This window comes from Schistocerca nitens, chromosome 1, assembly GCF_023898315.1.
Source record: "Schistocerca nitens isolate TAMUIC-IGC-003100 chromosome 1, iqSchNite1.1, whole genome shotgun sequence".
Lineage (NCBI taxonomy): Eukaryota > Metazoa > Arthropoda > Insecta > Orthoptera > Acrididae > Schistocerca > Schistocerca nitens.
The window spans coordinates 970,200,339-970,214,813 of NC_064614.1; positions in this window are offsets into that span (position 1 = coordinate 970,200,339).

Consider the following 14,475-nt stretch of genomic DNA (forward strand, 5'->3'; position numbering starts at 1 on the left):
ATGTGAACTTTTACTTTCAAGTGAATTTATTATTTTCCTAATTTCTGTAGGAGAGGTGGACTGAATGTCAATTTTATCAAATTGCATAGGTATACAGCCTCGAATTTTCTATTGAGCAGCTGGATCCTATTTTCTCTACCACACTTAAAAATGATTTTTAAATATTTTCTACTTCAGACTTTTTGTTAACCAACCTTTCATTGAGTTTGATAGAAATACAGTCTTCCGGTGCTCTCAGTTGCCGTTTCCCTTTTAACAATATGCCAAATTGTTTTAATTTTATTAGCAGAAGAGTTAATCTCAGAGATAATGCACGTACTTCTGGAAATTTTAATAACTTTTCTTGATGCAGTGCTGTAATTTTTACAATGTTTGACTGTTTTTGGGTTACTACTCCTTCTATAAGATACATTTTCCTTTTCTGTTTACAAGCTATTTTTATCCCTTTAGTAAGCCATGACATTTTAGATGGCTTCTTGCAATCATGTTTCACTGTTTTCTACGGGAAACTGTTTTCAGATATACTCACAAAGGTATCATGAAATAAGTTAAATTTTAAATTAGCATCAGGTTCCCTGTACATCTCTTTCCAGTCTTAACTGTTGCAAGTTTTCCCTAAATTGAAACACACTTTTTTGGAAGACTGTATTGTATTACTATATGGAGCTATGTCATATACTGTGACTAGCAGTGTACACAATCGGACAGACTGTTTAAGGCCTGAAGACTGAAATGGTGTTGGATAACTGTGGGACAGTTGTAAAGAAGCCATTCTTTTACAATGTATGAACTGTGCTTCAGTCCATTATCTGAGAAAAATTTGAATTGGGATTTAATATCCAAATTTTCCACATGCCTGTGAAAATTATACTTCAGGATGTTAGACTAATACCCCTTGCCTTATGTGTTGACAATAAAAGTGATTTCTCCAACAGCAGATGAATAAATACAGTCCCATTTGAAGACATGTCCTATGACACATCTAACCAGTAGATTGCAAATTTTTAGCCTGTAGTTCATGATGATGATGTCATGTGACGAGGGCCTCCCGTCAGGTAGGCCTCTCGCCTGGTGCAAGTCTTTTGATTTGACGCCACTTCCACGACTTGCGCGTCGATGTGGGTGAAATGATGATGATTAGGACAACACAACACCCAATCCCTGGGCGGATACAATCTCCGACCCAGCCGGGAATCGAACCTGGGCCCTTAGGATTGACAGTCTGTCACACTGACCACTTAATTTTTTTTTTTTTTTAATCGTTGTGTTTGGTCGTTGCGGACGTCACATGATATCCGTTCAAGTTCGTTTGTTGATCTTTCCACTCAGTTTTTTTTATTACAGAGGCCAAGCGGCTCTCTGACCGAACACGCTGAGCTACCGTGCCCCGGCTACCACTCAGCTACCGGGGGCACACAGCCTGTAGTTCGTAATTCGGCTTTCACCATATCATAGTTCAGTGGTATCTTTAAGAAAGTCAAATTTGCTCTTACTCCAGCACTCCTATCCATTTTTAACACTGTCCCTTGTGATATATGGAACAATTTGAATCAAGAAATATTTGTTCAACCTGGGCTTTTTCTGTGCCACTAAACTGTTATACCCTTTCTTCTCTGACAGTCCTTCTAATGGTCTATTCACTTACTTGCTTGACATTTCATTGTAGTAGCTGTATTGCTATTTTATTTATGCTTATTTGGGCATTATGGATAATCTTGCTAATCTGGAGAACATGCTGACCGCAGCAGCAGTCGAACACTCTCAAGGTTAAATCAGAACACCACAGGCAACATTTCATCTTGGAAGAGAATGTCTGAAATACTTCTCTGATAGGACAAGTGCCTTAAGGGGAAAAATAACCAAAAACTTTTAAAAAATTCTTTTTGCTCTATATAAAAAAGCATTTCATACAGATGACAAAAATGTATAGTTTGTGGGGATTTTTATTTTCTGTATTTTCATAAATTTAGCTTGAAAGTGATGTTGCACAAATGCCATTTGAAATGCATCAATATATGTGGTGCATTCAATTCTTCCTCACTTTTTTCAGCCATTAGTTACAGACTGTAAGTACCTAAGTAAAAATGTTTTTAAAAGGCTGTAGTAATCAGCGACCAAGTACCTTAGGATACATTTGTTATTGTCTTGCGTTCTTCCTTCCAGAATCAAAATATGGACCTTGCCGTTGGTGGGGAGGCTTCGTGCCTCAGTGATACAGATGGCCGTTCCGTACGTGCAACCACAATGGAGGGGTATCTGTTGAGAGGCCAGACAAACGTGTGGTTCCTGAAGATAGGCAGCAGCCTTTTCAGTAGTTGCAGGGGCAACAGTCTGGATGATTGACTGATCTGGCCTTGTAACACTAACTAAAATGGCCTTACTGTGCTCGTACTGCGAATGACTGAAAGCAAGGGGAAACTACAGCTGTAATTTTTCCTGAGGGCATGCAGCTTTACTGTATGGTTAAATGATGATGGCATCCTCTTGGGTAAAATATTCCAGAGGTAAAATAGTCTCCCATTCGGATCTCTGGGTGGGGACTACTCAAGAGGACGTCGTTATCAGGAGAAAGAAAACTGGCATTCTATGGATTGGAGGATCGAATGTTAGATCCCTCAATTGTGCAGGTAGATTAGAAAATTTAAAAAGGGAAATGGATGGATTAAAGTTAGATATAGCGGGAATTAGTAAAGTTCAGTGGCAGGAGGAACAAGACTTTTGGTCAGGTGAGTACAGGGTTATGAATACAAAATCAAATAGGGGTAATGCAGGAGTAGGTTTAATAATGAATAGGAAAATAGGAGTGTGAGTAAGCTACTACAAACAGCATAGTGAATGCATTATTATCGCCAAGATAGACACGAAGCTCATGCGTACTACAGTAGTACAAGTTTATATGCCAACTAGCTCTGCATATGATGAAGAAATTGATGAAATGTATGATGAGATAAAAGAAATTATTCGTGTAGTGAAGGGAGATGAAAATTTAATAGTCATGAGTGACTGGAATTCGAGAGTAGGAAAAGGGAGAGAAGGAAACATAGTAGATGAATATGGATTGAGGCTAAGAAATGAAAGAGGAAGCTGTCTGGTAGAATTTTGCACAGAGCATAACTTAATCATAGTTAACACCTGGTTCAAGAATCACAAAAGAAGGTTGTATACATGGAAGAATCCTGGAGATACTAGAAGGTATCAGATAGATTATATAATGGTAAGACAGAGATTTAGGAACCAGGTTTTAAATTATAAGACATTTCCAGGGGCAGATGTGGATTCTGACCTGGCCTTATAACAACATACAGGTGGGCCACCGGTGCTGCAAATCCTACGACAAGTGCCATTAAAATGTAAATGTCGTGTGACTAGAGCCTCCCAAGGGGTAGGCCATTCGCCGGGCGCAAGTCTTTCAACTTGACGCCACTTCGGCAACTTGCATGTCAATGGTGATGAAATGATGATGATTTGGACAACACAACACCCAGTCCCTGAGCAGAGAAAATATCCGACCCAACTGGTAATTGAACCCAGACCCTTAGGATTGACATTCTGTTGTGTGGACCACTCAGCTACTGTGGGCAGACGGTACCATTACTGGTGGCCGATACTTGCGAAGGGGGCTTAGCAAGAGGGGTCAAGAAGGGATCCGCAGGCAATGTCAGTTCACTGACCTTGATGAACCAGGATGGCGTAGGCGGGGCGTCAGCTGTAGTTGACAATGGAAGGTGTGGTGCAGGAGCTGCGTGGTGCCAAGAATAAGGAGGGGAGCATGCAGGTGCGTCTTGGAGATTCATCCATGGCGATGTGGAAACGACAGCAGGGGGTGAAATGCTTGACACAGGAGCAGGTTGGCGAGAAGACATAGTAGGGGCATGTGTTGGGTCACTTCATTGCAGTTCCGCAGATAGGCGACATTTTGTACACTGTGCATTTGACAACTCAGCGGAGGTAGAGGCAATGCTGGTGATAAGGCGGCGTTCTGGATGCGGAGTGTGTTGACTTGTTAGTGCACGTCCGACAGGTCAGAGAGCCATGCAATAATGCGCTCAAGCAGGGAGGCACATGTGGAAACTGTGGTGTCACCGCCGGACACCACACTTGCTAGGTGGTAGCCTTTAAATCGGCCGCGGTCTGTTAGTATACGTCGGACCCGCGTGTTGCCACTATCAGTGATTGCAGACCGAGCGCCGCCACATGGCAGGTCTAGAGAGACTTCCTAGCACTCGCCCCATTTGTTCAACCGACTTTGCTAGCGATGGTTCACTGACAAAATACACTCTCATTTGCCGAGACGATAGTTAGCATAGCCTTCAGCTACGTCATTTGCTACAACCTAGCAAGGCGCCATTACCACTTACTATTGATACTGAATCATGTACCGTCAAGAGCGACGTTCACCATTAATGGATTAAAGTTAAGTATTCCACCAGCTACATCCGTTTTTTCTAAATTCTAATTTCTTTGTCCTGTTCCAGACCTCACACCAGCCTGCGTGAGCTAAAACGCGTGCCTTTCGGCTTCTTCTAGTAACACGGTGTTGGCTCTCCTGCCAACCACAACAGAAACCATAGCCAAAGAGGTGGAAACTGAAGTCGTGCTGAACTCATGTGAGCAAGGAACAGTAGAGCCAGATGTGTGGCAGAGCGCAGCGGCCTGCAGGTCTGGTGAAAGTTCGTAGTGGTGTAGAAAATCCAACCCAATCCCAGGTTCATCCACATCGGTAACGTAGAAGGTCCAAGGGTAGGTGTGAACCAGTGATAGGTGAAGTGACATCTTGTTAGAGCTATGGACTGCAATAGGAGAATGATTGGCAGAAATCAAGATGAGGGTAGAAGATGACAGTGTGTCGGCAGTGTGCTTGGCTGGTATTACGATAATGTCACTGCCAGTGTCAACGAGAAAGCAGTTGCCCGTTGACATGTCCGTAGCATAGAGGTGTCGTGTCACTGAAGCGAATGGTACAGCATTGGACGATAGGGGCCATGAAGGAATGTTGTGGGACGTGGCACCTAAACATGCCCAACGGTCTCAGTTGTGGAACGCACAAGGTGCGCGGCAGTTGCGGGAGGCATCCCCGTAAGTAGTGTGGAACCAGTACAGTGGGTAGGCCAGTTGGCGAGGCGGTGTGGTGGAGGAGGCGGCTGCAGGCGACTGTGTCGGAGTAGGTAGCCGATCGGGATGCTGCTCAGGTGGAGTCCGCAGCCATCAGTAGCCCGCTGGCAGTACCTCCTGTAGGCCACTAGGTGGCAGCTCCTGTCTGGCACTGAGGCACCAGGCAAGTGCCATAGCCTCTACTGGCTGGGCATGAAACCGGACGTGCAGGCGTGCCAACTGAGGTTGATGCAGATGTTGTTCATCACAGGCGGTGTCGGTGACAAATGATAGTGTAAGCCTGATCTGCCATGTGTAAATGAACCTCTAGTGGGTCAGCAACATTAGATAGATGAAGTTTCAGATCCGAAGGCAATTTGAGCATCGATAATGTTCAAAGAGCGGTGTCAGGTAATACTTGATTGTCGATTAAAGCACGTAGGTGCTGCCAAAGTTGCGAAGGGGTGTGGTCGACAAGATGCTCCTCCTGAATAATTTGATGGAAAGCCTCTTCCAGAGAGTGGGAAAGGTGATTAATAAGCAGTGATTTGGCAGAAAAATATTTCTGTGACATGGGTGGTGAGAGGAGCAAGTTGCTGATGAGGTCTGTAAGTGGGTGGAGGTGGCGCTTCAGAAATGTCGTGGATGTCCAGGAGGTGGTCCACTATAGCGAACCAAGTTTTTGGATTGTCTTTTTGCAAAGTAGGTAGCTTAGGGAACCTGCTGGGTAACACTTGTTGAGGCAACACCAGCAGAGATTGGCACGGGAAGAGCCGGACACCTGCGATGACAGAAGAGTAGTCATGAACGGTGCATCGTCTGAGGTCAGAACGGCCGCCACCATTACAAAAGCAGGCAGAAGGCAGTCGTAGTGCAACCATGGTGTGATGGTTTGGGAAACCAGAGTGATCAAGGCAATCAGCGTCATCAAAACGGTGTGCGGGGGGGTTGGAGGGTGCTGCAACACTGTGGAGGAGCCACGGGGCAGCAGACCCAGTAACCAGTAACCAGTGCAGGTGGAATGACCAGTGCTGTAATGAAAGAGGGTGGAAGGTGGTTGCGGTGCAACCACGGTATGACAGTCACATAAACCAGCGGAGTTGTGGTGACTGGCGTCACCTAAATAGCATGCAGGGGAGGGGGGGAGGGAGTGTGTGCTGCAACACTATGTAAATTAGAATGTGTTAACCCGTGCATAGAAATGTTCAATTCATAGTTCTGGATCTGTCCCACAGGTAAGCATTGTACATGTTGTTGTGCTTCCACCTTTGGCATTGGCCATGTTGTGCCAGTTAAGGTTAGGTGGCCACCGGGATGGCCGGGCAGAAATTATTATTCACTCTTAACCAAATTTGAAGTACACTTGTCCATAGTTAATAGGGCCCAGTACACTTGCACCATAAGACACTGGTAGATCAATTGTGGTGGAAGCAATGTGTGTTGGCACAGGAAGTTGGTAACTTACGAAAACAAGCACAAAATAACCCGCGATGAGACGACAATGGTGTTGGGGTCACCACTGTGGTTATAATGTATGGTTGGTCAGTAATAACAGAGACTAAGTATCGGATATGCATTTATTAATCACTACAACAAAACAAACATAGCAGAAGGACAAGTAATGCTCTGAGAAGAAGCTAGAACAGAAGCAGTCAAAAGAAATAGAGTCAAAGAGAGAGTGGTCTGCACCAGGGACGCCACAAGTCATATATTGATACAGTTTCAAAGTGGTGTGAAGACTGTTGACTTTATTTCAGTTTCAGGAACAAATCAGTGAAATCAAACAATGGAAAATACAGGATGCTATAACAATATATGCTGTCTACTGCAAAATATCTCCTCTATGTGGTGAGTAGCAAGTACTGTACTGTTAAGTAAATACTTTGAGAAACATTTTCTTCTGTGCCACTTTAAGTTCAGGATTTGAAAGGACAGAAACTACACTGCAGTTTTTGGGAAATTTTTTATCAAGTGATAACAACCTTTAGAAGTAAAAATATGACACTGCTTGTGACCAAGATAGACACGAGGACCATGCCTACCACAGTAGTACAAGTTTATATGCCAACTAGCCCCATAGATGACGAAGAGATTGATGAAATGTATGATGATATAAAAGAAATTATTCAGGTAGTGAAGAGAGATGAAAATTTAATAGTCATGGGTGACTAGAATTTGATAGCAGGGAAAGGATAGTAGGTGACTATGGAATGGGGATAAGGAATGAAAGAGGAAGCCGCCAGGTAGAACTTTGCACAGAGCATAACTTAATCATAGCTAATCATAACTTTGTTCAAGAATCATGAAAGAAGGTTGTATACATGGAAGTAGCCTTGAGATACTGGAAGGTTTCAGATAGATTATATAATGGTAAGAAGAATGGGTAGCTTTGAGAGATGAAATAGTGAAGCCAGCAGAGGATCAAGTAGGTAAAAAGACAAGGGATACTAGAAATCCTTGGGTAACAGAAGAAATATTGAATTTAATTGATGAAAGGAGAAAATATATAAATGCAGTATATGAAGCAGGCAAAAAGGAACACAAATGTCTCAGAAATGATATCATCAGGAAGTGCAAAATGGCTAAGCAGGGATGGCTAGAGGACAAATGTAAGGATGTAGAAGCATATCTCACTAGGGGTCAGATTGATACTACCTACAGGAAAATTAAGAGGCCTTTGGAGAAAAGAGAAGCACTTGAATGAATATCAAGAGTTCAGATGGAAACCCAGTTCTAAGCAAGGAAGGGAAAGCAGAAAGGTGGAAGGAGTATATAGAGAGTATATAAAAGGGCAATGTACTTGAGGACAATATTATGGAAATGGCAGAGGATATAGATGAAGATGAAATGGGAGATATGATACCGCGTGAAGAGTTTGACAGAGCACTGAAAGACCTAAGTCGAAACAAGGCCCCGGGAGTAGACAACATACCATTAGAACTACTGACAGCCTTAGGAGAGCCAGTCCTGACAAAACTCTACCATCTGGTGAGCAAGCTGTATCAGACAGGTGAAATACCCTCAGACTTCAAGAAGAATATAATAATTCCAATCCCAAAGAAAGTAGGTGTTGACAGATGTGAAAATTACCGAACTATCAGTTAAATAATTTACAGCTGCAAAATACTAACACGAATTATATACTGACAAATTGAAAAAATGGTAGAAGCCGACCTTGGGGAAGATCAGTTTGGATTCCGTAGAAATGTTGGAACACGTGAGGCCATACTGACCCTACGACTTATCTCAGAAGAAAGATTAAGGGAAGGCAAACCTACATTTCCAGCATTTGTAGATATAGAGAAAGCTTTTGACAATGTTGACTGGAATACTCTCTTTCAAATTCTAAAGGTGGCAGGGGTAAAATATAGGAAGCGAAAGGCTATTTACAATTTGTACAGAAACAAGATGGCTGCTATAAGAGTTGAGGGGCATGAAAGGGAAGCAGTGGTTGGGAAGGGGGTGAGACAGGGTTGTAGCCTCTCACCGATGTTATTCAATCTGTATATTGAGCAAGCAGTAAAGGAAACAAAAGAAAATTTGGAGTAGGAATTAAAATCTATAGAGAAGGAATAAAAACTTTGAGGTTCGCCAATGACATTATAATTCAGTCAGAGACAGCAAAGGACCTGGAAGAGCAGCTGAACGGAATGGACAGTGTCTTCAAAGGAGGATATAAGATGAAAATCAACAAAAGCAAAATGAAGATAATGGAATGTAGTCAAATCGGATAATGCTGAGGGAATTAGATTAGGAAATGAGACACTTAAAGTAGTAAATGAGTTTTGCTATTTGGGGGGCAAAATAACTAATGATGGTTGAATTAGAGAGATTATAATATGTAGACTGGTAATGGCAAGGAAAGTGCTTCTGAAGAAGAGAAATTTGCTAACATCGAGTATAAATTTAAGTGTCAGGAAGTTGTTTCTGAAAGTATTTGTATGGAGTGTAGCCATGTATGGAAGTGAAACATGGACAATAAATAGTTTGGACAAGAAGAGAATAGAAGCTTTTGAAATGTGGTGCTACAGAAGAATGTTGAAGATTAGATGGGTAGATCACATAACTAATGTGGAGGTACTGAACAGAATTGGGGAGGTGAGAACTTTGTGCCACTACCTGACTAGAAGAAGCAATTGGTTCGTAGGACATGTTCTGAGGCATCAAGGGATCACAAATTTAGTATTGGAAGGCAGTGTGGAGGGTAAAAATCATAGAGGAAGACTAATAGATGAATACACTAAGCATATTCAGAAGGATGTAGGTTGCAGTAGGTACTGGGAAATGAAGAAGCTTGCACAGGATAGAGTAGCACAGAGAGCTGCTCTCAAACCAGTCTCTGGACTGAAGACCACAGCAACAACAACACAAGTACAGTATTTGGATGCCTTCTCTTTGACATCCTAACAGCAAAGCTAGAATTCTAGGGTCTCTATAAGCAAGTCTTAACAGTAATTGCTTCCTGTTTTAGTTACACATGCTGTCCATCTCACTAAAAAGTAAATGCTCTCCCTTAGCAGAAACTGATAGCAAAATTCCTAAGGACAATCTCCATATACTCTTCTTCTGATTACTTCTATCAATCAGCAAATTCATTATGTTGATCACACTGTAACATGATACACAACACAACTCTGTTTATCTGAAATCAAAAATTTTTAGCTCTGAATAATACTGCAAACAAATAATTTGAATCTGCACTTCACTGGTTCTCACCACATATACTTCTCTAAAATTGAGAGAGATATCAGCAGATTCTTTTAGGAATGCCCTGAGGTACACAGTATTAGTCTGTCAAACTATTTGAAACACATATTGACTCCACGTAACAGACGAACATGTCAGCCATGATTGCAAAACAATTACATGATTCTCCTGTTCTATTCGGAAACTTAGATTAACTGGGAGTGATCACCTCAGACTATCGTGATTTGGACACTTTCAGCCACACATTTCATTTCACTTTTTCATCTGGCGATAGAATCCTTATATTACGAACATTTTAAAAATATAAACAGCAAGTTTATACATATTCAGTAAGGCTGGTCCAAAAGAGCTATGTTACCCTCTCTCTAACACACTTAGGTTACTTAGTTTGTGCATTTATATATCTTTCTCAAAAATAGTAACATGGAGTTTGTTGTCAAGGGAGAAATTAGTAACTACAGTAGTAGCGTGGAGGAAGACTATGGAATTTCAAAACTCATAAATGTGGGAACTCACACACTGTAGATTCTCTTGATATCCCCATAATTGCCATACTCTACTTTATTCATGTCACTAAAAAACCCAAATTGGTACTCCAAAACAATGAAGTTGCATGTGATGTCTACAGACTGAAGCTACCTGACTTTCCTCACTTCTTGTACCTCTTCATTGATTTTGAAGTATGGTCTATAAATCGAGTTCTAGCATTATTGCTGCATATTGTGGTTTGCAGTTATGATAAGTCTTCTAGTATAATTACTATATAAGATTAAACCCCCCCTGAACCATGGACCTTGCCGTTGGTGGGGAGGCTTGCGTGCCTCAGCAATACAGATAGCCGTACCTTAGGTGCAACCACAACGGAGGGGTATCTGTTGAGAGGCCAGACAAATGTGTGGTTCCTGAAGAGGGGCAGCAGCCTTTTCAGTAGTTGCAAGGGCAACAGTCTGGATGACTGACTGATCTGGCCTTGTAACACTAACCAAAACGGCCTTGCTGTGCTGGTACTGAGAACGGCTAAAAGCAAGGGGAAACTACGCCCGTAATTTTTCCCGAGGGCATGCAGTTTTACTGTATGGTTAAATTATAATGGTGTCCTCTTGGGTAAAATATTCTGGAACTAAAATAGTCCCCCATTCGGATCTCCGGGTGGGAACTACTCAAGAGGACGTCGTTATCAGGAGAAAGAAAACTGGCGTTCTACGGATCGGAGTGTGGAATGTCAGATCCCTTAATCAGGCAGGTAGGTTAGAAAATTTTAAAAAGGAAATGGATAGGTTAAAGTTAGATATTGTGGGAATTAGTGAAGTTCGGTGGCAGGAAGAACAAGACTTTTGGTCAGGCAAATACAGGGCTATAAATACAAAATCAAATAGGGGTAATGCAGGAGTAGGTTTAATAATGAATAGGAAAATAGGAATGCGGGTAAGCTACTATAAACAGCATAGTGAACGCATTATTGTGGCCAAGATAGACACAAAGACCACGCCTACTACAGTAGTACAAGTTTATATGCCAACTAGCTCTGCAGATGATGAAGAAATTGATGAAATGTATGACGAGATAAAAGAAATTATTCAGGTAGTGAAGGGAGACGAAAATTTAATAGTCATGGGTGACTGGAATTCGTCAGTAGGAAAAGGGAGAGAAGGAAACATAGTAGGTGAATATGGATGGGGGGGAAGAAATGAAAGAGGAAGCCGCCTGGTAGAATTTTGCACAGAGCATAACTTAATCATAGCTAACACTTGGTTCAAGAATCATAAAAGAAGGTTGTATACATGGAAAAAGCCTGGAGATACTGACAGGTTTCAGATAGATTATGTAATGGTAAGACAGAGATTTAGGAACCAGGTTTTAAATTGTAAGACATTTCCAGGGGCAGATGTGGACTCTGACCACAATCTATCGGTTATGAACTGTAGATTAAAACTGAAGAAACTGCAAAAAGGTTGGAATTTAAGGAGATGGGACCTGGAAAAACTGACTAAACCAGAAGTTGTACAGAGTTTCAGGGAGAGCATAAGGGAACAATTGACAAGAATGGGGGAAAGAAATGCAGTAGAAGAAGAATGGGTAGCTCTGAGGGATGCAGTAGTAAAGGCAGCAGAGGATCAAGTAGGTAAAAAGACGAGGGCTAGTACAAATCCTTGGGTAACAGAAGAAATATTGGATTTAATTGATGAAAGGAGAAAATATAAAAAAGTAAATGAAGCAAGCAAAAAGGAATACAAACGTCTCAAAAATGAGATCATCAGGAAGTGCAAAATGGCTAAGCAGGGATGGCTAGAGGGCAAATATAAGGATGTAGAGGCTTATCTCACTTGGGGTAAGATAGATACTGCCTACAGGAAAATTAAAGAGACCTTTGGAGAAATGAGAACCACTTGTATGAATATCAAGAGCTCAGATGGAAACCCAGTTCTAAGCAAAGAAGGGAAAGCATAAAGGTGGAAGGAGTATATAGAGGGTATATACAAGGGTGATGTACTTGAGGACAATATTATGGAAATGGCAGAGGACATAGATGAAGATGAAATGGGAGATATGATACTGCGTGAAGAGTTTGACAGAGCACTGAAAGACCTAAGTCGAAACAAGGCCCCAGGAGTAGACAACATACCATTAGAACTGCTGACAGGAGAGCCAGTCCTGACAAAACTCTACCATCTGGTGAGCAAGCTGTATGAGACAGGCGAAATACCCTCAGACTTCAAGAAGAATATAATAATTCCAATACCAAAGAAAGCAAGTGTTGACAGATGTGAAAATTGCCGAACTATCAGTTTAATACGTCACATCTGCAAAATACTAATGGAAATTCTTTACAGACGAATGGAAAAACTGGTAGAAGTGGACCTCGGGGAAGATCAGTTTGGATTCCGTAGAAATGTTGGAACACGTGAGGCCATACTGACCCTACGACTTGTCTTAGAAGCTACATTAAGGAAAGGCAAACCTATGTTTCTAGCATTTGTAGATCTAGAGAAAGCTTTTGACAATGTTGACTGGAATACTCTCTTTCAAATTCTAAAGGTGGCAGAGGTAAAATATACGGAGCGAAAGGCTATTTACAATTTGTACAGAAGCAAGATGGCTGCTATAAGAGTTGACGGGGATGAAAGAGAAGCAGTTGATTTGATTTGATTTGATTTATTTCGTGTTCCATAGGTCCAACTGTGTTGGATACACAAGGATGTGGAACGAGTCAGTTTTTTACAAATACAATCTGATAATCTAATAGCATATACAGAAATTTGAGTACATAATTATATAAAAATTTATACAGTAAATTCTTTGGGCAGCAATACAGAAAAAGAAAATACATATTTTCTTAGAATCATTAAAACACTACAGAACACAGATACGGAGAACACACAGTTACAGAGCTCAGGTTAAATAAAATTCATAGTGGCATTATGTCAACTTGTATTATATAATATTAAAATATTACAATTTATTTAGTTAAAAATTCATCTAGACTGTAAAAAGCTTTTTCTAGCAAAAATATTTTTAGTGCTTTCTTAAACTCACTCTTGTTATGAATCTCTGTCTTTATTTTGGGAGGAAGAGCATTGAAGAGTTTTGCTCCAGTGTAGTGGACACCCTTTTGTGCCAAGCTCAAATTTCTGAGTTCACTGTGTATGTCATTCTTCCTCCGTGTATTATGCTCGTGATAATTACTGTTTGGTTGAAATATCTCTATATTTTTACAAACAAAACACATGAGAGAAAAAATATATTGGCATGTAGTTGTGTATATTTTAAGATTACGAAAACTATTTCTACAAGAGTCTCTTGGGCGCAATCCACATATAATTCTTAAAGCTCGCTTCTGTGCAATGAACACTTTCCTTGCTAATGGCTGGTTGCCCCAAAAAATAATTCCGTACTCAATGAGACAATGAAAATAGCCATAATATGCCACTTTTGCAGTGTTAGGTTCAACACATGTAGTGACAACCCGTAAAGCATAGGTAGCAGAGCTAAGCCTCTTACAGAGGTCAATAATATGTGAAGACCAGTTCATTTTCTTGTCAATGTGCACTCCAAGAAATTTTGTTGTTTCCATTCTAACTATTGGTTGATTACCACATGTCACACTTATCTCTCTCTCTTTTTCTGTTTTTGTACAGAATTGAATAAAGCTGGTCTTACTGGAATTTAATGAGAGACCATTCACCTTGAACCAATTAACTATATCTGAGAGTATGTGATTAATGAGTTCCTCAAGATTGTTGTCTGTTCTACTGCTCATAAAAATTGTGGTATCATCAGCAAATAATGTAAATTTACACGGCAGGCTTGTACATGATGGTAGATCATTTATAAAAATCAGGAATAATAGTGGCCCAAGAATTGAGCCCTGGGGCACTCCACATGTAATGGAACTCCATTCAGAATCTGAGGAAGTGTCACATACTCCACCCAAGCTATTCAACACAACTTTTTGTTTCCTGTCTTGGAGGTACGATTGTAGCCAATTGCCTGCAACACCACTTATTCCTACTAATTTTGCTTTTTGCAAGAGAATCTGGTGATCAACACAGTCAAACGCTTTGGATAAATCACAGAAGACACCAAGTGCTAGCATTTTTTCATTAAGAGTTTCTAGGACTTCATTTGCAAGTGCGTAGACTGCATCTTCTGTTGAACGGCCCTTTTGAAAGCCAAACT